At 31.7% G+C, this 5,616-nt stretch overlaps 1 pseudogene; it reads left to right on the top strand.

Annotated features, from left to right (window-relative positions):
* Positions 1–805: 805 nt before the first annotated feature.
* Positions 806–4,131, top strand: LOC139823449 (18S rRNA (guanine-N(7))-methyltransferase-like; annotated as a pseudogene).
* Positions 4,132–5,616: the final 1,485 nt, after the last annotated feature.

Here is a 5,616-nt window from a genome sequence, read left to right as displayed (position 1 = left end):
TGCTATAATTGTTAATTAATGTTAATTTATGATGTTAAACTTTCTTTTAATTTATTTTATCTCTCGACGGATTTTTTATGTAACGGGATTATTATGATAATGTATTACAGTTAATTAGAGGGATTTATTTTATTGATTGAAAAAGTCTCTGTAAAGCACGAAACGTCCCAGTTATTGTGACGGAATATTAAACTATATTATTTAGAATCATGTTGTTCGGTTATTGGCTCTTGTTTTATCTAAGACATACGAGCTTTATCTACTTATATATTTTTTAATTTATACATGTTAAAATTATTGCAATGTTAAAAAAAACAAATTTTTTACATTATCTCATGACGAAAGAGACCATCACCTTCTCGCGGTTTCCGTTGAGCAACAATATCTACGTAATCTATTCGTAAAAGTGAAATACACATAACTGCTGTGATTGCAAAAATTTGTCCTTTAATTTTACTATATGTATTTTACAAGACATAGTAACTTGTGCCAATGTCAAATAATTAATGAAATAAAATTTCTTAAAGTTTCCATGTGCGTAATCTATCGAGCCGGTAGAAGCAATTTTCTAATAGTAAACGTGGACGAGCGAGTAAGACGATCGGCTAGAATGATGAAGTTCTCAAGTTCGAATCCTGGTTTTTTTTTTAACTTTTTTTGCATTTTTTATTTTTTTAGGCAAATGAGTTTTTATGTAATACATATAAACTAGGAAAATTATTTGACAATCATTAAAATTATTCGCATATTTTCTAACAACTTTAGAAAAGTTAACGATTTGCTCATAAAAAAATAAAAAATTATTTTTTAAATTACAAATAAGTTTTCTTTATTATTGTATAATAACAATAGTATTGTTCATTAATCCTCGGTCTCGGCTTCATATAATATATATATATATATATATATATCAATAAATATCATAAGTAATTAATAAGTGCGACAAGACCTAGGGTGCGTTCCTTTTGGGCGCTCACGCGCTGTAAGCATCGCTCTATCTTCGTTTGATATTCGATGTGCAACGAAGATAGAATGATGCTTACAGCGCGTGTGAGCGCGTGAGCGCCCAAAAAGAACGCAGCCCTAGTGCGCGCGCGCGCGAGCGCCGAGATATTAACAAGAAGCCTAGCACGATTCTCGCCGGCTCGGCTGACCGAGCATCGAGCATCTGACATCACCGCTGAAATCTGGCATCACTGCAAAATTAGTCCGGATTCGCACCAGGGGCAAAGTCTGTAGGTAAAATCGGGTATATTTAGTCCAGACTCGCACCAGGGGCAAAGTCTGTAATGTGATTTAGTCCGGACTCAATCCTAGGGGCAAAGTCTGTCGGTAAGGGGCAAAGTGTGTCGGTAATCAAAGCACGGAAATGCTGGTCTCGACTTTTGAGGGGCCATTGGCTATCTGTCTATTAATCTGTGGTAACACCGTATAATCGTGCCGGCGATATACTGAATTTGAATTGCTTCGTGCTCTTATCTGGAGATTTCGTATCCCTGCATCGTGTTACCATTGCACCGCTGCCGGAACAGAAGGTTCTCTACGCTTGGCAGAAAGTGACGACTGACACGTTCGATCCCGACTTCGTTGATCGCAGAAGAGCTGGACTCGAGGTACGTTTCCGATTTGCACATATAACAGTATCGTGCGATGAATGTTGTACCCAATTATAACCTCAAATGAAGTTGTGCACGTTGCTAGTAACGCTGTCTGTAAAAATTTGCGTGAAAGATGATAATCATATTAATTAACACATTACATTATTTTTAGACGTAGCTGTGATGAAAGAGAATTAGATGGTGACTTAATTTTGGGAGATATAGGTCAAGGATTGCCATTTAAAGCTGGTACGTTTGATGGGGCTGTCAGTATTTCTGCGCTTCAGTGGTTGTGCTATGCAAGCAAAACTTTGCACAATCCTACAAAACGTTTACATCGTTTCTTCTCAACGTTGTATGCATGCCTGTCAAGAAGCGCAAGAGCAGTGTTACAATTCTATCCAGAGAACGGTGGACAGGTTGAATTAATCACGGCATAAGCCACAAAAGCTGGCTTTTATGGCGGTGTGGTTGTCGATTTTTCGAATAGCGCAAAAGCAAAGAAAATGGTCTTGGTTTTAATGACCGGAGGAGCTGCTCCGCTTCCAAAGGCACTAGGCGTAGAGAATGAAGATAGACAAACCGTCGCTAATTCAAGAAGGTTTGATCCTCTCGTTGTCTGTTATATCTATTATTTCTCTATTTTACCTTCCAAAATTGTGATAATTTTTTTGTACATAGGGAATACATAAAGAAAGCCAAGGTAAATCATTGAAGAAAAGTAGTGACTGGATTTTAGAGAAGAAAGAAAGGCGGCGCCGGCAAGGAAAAGAAGTTAGAGATGACTCCAAATATACTGGACGAAAGAGACCCGAGAGATTCTAATTGTAAGATATACTTTGTTAATATAAAAAACACTATTTTAATAATTTTTTTTTATAATTTATAATGTAAATTATAAATAAAAAATTGATAAAATTGATCTAATTAATTTTTTTGTCTGTTTCTATATAATCAATCTACTACTTAAAAATAATATATGCATAAAATATTTTTTTTAGTAACGAAAAATGTGCCTAAAAAATTTTTTTGTTAAAGAATATCAAACATGAAATTTAATAATCGTGACTGTGCATAAATGTTTGTGTAAAGGGGAATATTTTCCTTTAAAAAGGATATTAGGAGTCCTTTATAATGTTAATATTATGGTAATAATAGACAATATTAATAAGAGATCAAAGAATGAGTTCAATATTTTATATTTTATTCTTTACGTAAACATAAATTGTGAAATACTCTGTTGTACTCCAGTAGGTAATACTTTTTCTAATTCTTCATGATCCAATCACTAGTATTTTACGTTATTGTTGATATCTCCATCCATATGTTTGGCTAAGAAATAAAATATTTTAGCACCATAACTTCCTTGCTCGCAAAGCTTAGGATATTTGTATTTGTAGAATTCGATAGGTGCATTTCCATAATACTTCACTTTTATTGTTGCACCACATGTATCTTGTAATACTCTCTCTGCAGTCTGTAAAAGAATTGATAAAGAATATTTTCAAATCATTTTTTTGTTCCCATTAAGATATTTACATGCAAAATTAGTTGTAGAGAGATGGGTATGTCTATATGAAATTTTTATACGAATTACCTAGATATTTACTATATCTTCATAATAATATCCATGTTTTGCAGCTCTCGTATAATAGAAATTCAAGTACAGATGTGTGAACGTGCTATAGAACTTCTTGTGCTACCTGAAGATCAGAGCTGCTTGCTTTTGGATATCGGTTGTGGGTCAGGGCTCAGTGGCAGTGTATTGGAAATCAGGGACACGTATGGATAGGTGTGGACATCTCTTCAGCTATGCTTGGTATTTTAATTATGGTGCGATACAGTTATATTTTAAGAATATTTTTTTACAGCATATGTAACATATGCATATATATATATATATATATATATATATATATATATATACATATATATATATATCTTGATATATAATCATATTAACACATTATTTTTAGACGTAGCTGTTGAAAGAGAATTAGATGGTGACTTAATTTTGGGAGATATAGGTCAAGGATTGCCATTTAAAGCTGGTACGTTTGATGGGGCTGTCAATATTTCTGCGCTTCAGTGGTTGTGCTATGCAAGCAAAACTTCGCACAATCCTACAAAACGTTTATATCGTTTCTTCTCAACGTTGTATGCATGCCTGTCAAGAAGCGCAAGAGCAGTGTTACAATTCTATCCAGAGAACGGTGAACAGGTTGAATTAATCACGGCACAAGCCACAAAAGCTGGCTTTTATGGTGTGGTTGTCGATTTTCCGAATAGCGCAAAAAAAAAAAATGTTCTTAATTTTAATGACCGGAGGAGCTGCTCCGCTTCCAAAAGCACTAGGCGTAGAGAACGAAGATAGACAAACCGTCGCTAATTCAAGAAGGTTTGATCCTCTCGTTGTCCGTTATTTTATTATTTTGTATTTGCAATTATTTTAAATATTTCTCTAACTATAATGTTAATATTACGGTAATAATAGACAATATTAATAATAAGAGATCAAAGAATGAGTTCAATATTTTATATTTTATTCTTTACGTAAACATAAATTGTAAAATACTCTGTTGTACTCCAGTAGGTAATACTTTTTCTAATTCTTCATGATCCAACCACTGGTATTTTACGTTATTGTTGACATCTCCATCCATATGTTTGGCTAAGAAATAAAATATTTTAGCACCATAACTTTCTTGCTCGCAAAGCTTCTTAGGATATTTGTATTTGTAGAATCCGATAGGTGTATTTCCATAAAACTTTACTTTTATTGTTGCACCACATGTATCTTGTAATACTCTCTCCGCAGTTTGTAAAAGAATTGATAAAGAACATTTTCAAATTATTTTTTTGTCCCCATTAAGATATTCACATGCAAAATTAGTTGTAGAGAGAAGTTGTAATATATTTATTCGGCTAAAATTGTTATTTTAATTCTTACTCGTTTCTTTATGTTTGAAATGTATATTTATGCAATATATATAAAACTTTGTTTATTTTTTAGGGCAGTAAAACAAATATTGGCGTGATTGTAACATCATTAGTTTTTGCAGAAAATTATATGTAGATTTAACAGTCTGTTAAATATAAATATGACAATGTATTTATGCAAAAAATCTTTACATTTTTAAACTCTACGTATAATGTATTCCAATTTTTATCATGTGCGGCGGAATGATTCCTTTATGAAATTACCATAGATAAACCTTTACAAAATATGACAAAAAATGTTAATAGAGAATTAGGCAGACTAAGCAGGCCCATTGGTACACATGAGCTCGGAACGTACTTATGACATGTCACGGCGCAGGATACGAATAAGTACGACCGTGAATGAAGGAAATTATATAATTTTATTAATAATTGTAATACAATAAATAAAAGTTAAAATATATATAATGTCCGTTGATTATACATTGTTGATGTTACATATTTTTTTTAAAAGAACTATGCCTTTTTTTTATTTCACGAATAGCATACTTACAGGAGGGTAAAATAAGATACCTGTTAAAGTTTGAGCCCTTTATTAATTGATATTAACAGGTCGCTTATCGCGATTTTTTATTTTTCATTTAGTAAGATAGAAAAAATTTTATAACTATCTAACAAACAGTAATACAGCATTGCTTCACATAGATTTTTGTAGTAAATTTATCGCTTTACAAAAAAGATCTCTTATCATTTTTTCATAAATTTAACCGTTCAAAAGATATTCAAAGTTAAAGTTTGATAAATTTTATAATATCGACTATCAAAAATTATGAAATAATCAATACATATTTTTGTAGAAAATTTAACGATCTACAAAAAAGGTTTCTTATATTTTTTTCATAAATATAATCATTTAGACGATATTAAGGTTTAAAATTTAAAGTTCAGTGTATAAAAATTATTCTTTTTTTTTATATTATAACAAAATTCTGAGCTTTATTTATTTAATATGAAAAAAAGTAATTTTTATACACTTTGAACTTTAAACCTTAATATCGTCTAAATGGTTTTATTTATG

The sequence above is a fragment of the Temnothorax longispinosus genome, unplaced genomic scaffold (assembly GCF_030848805.1).
Source record: "Temnothorax longispinosus isolate EJ_2023e unplaced genomic scaffold, Tlon_JGU_v1 HiC_scaffold_100, whole genome shotgun sequence".
In the NCBI taxonomy this organism is placed as follows: Eukaryota; Metazoa; Arthropoda; class Insecta; order Hymenoptera; family Formicidae; genus Temnothorax; species Temnothorax longispinosus.
The sequence above is the reverse complement of the archived record's forward strand: the minus strand, read 5'-3'. Positions and strand labels throughout refer to the sequence as shown.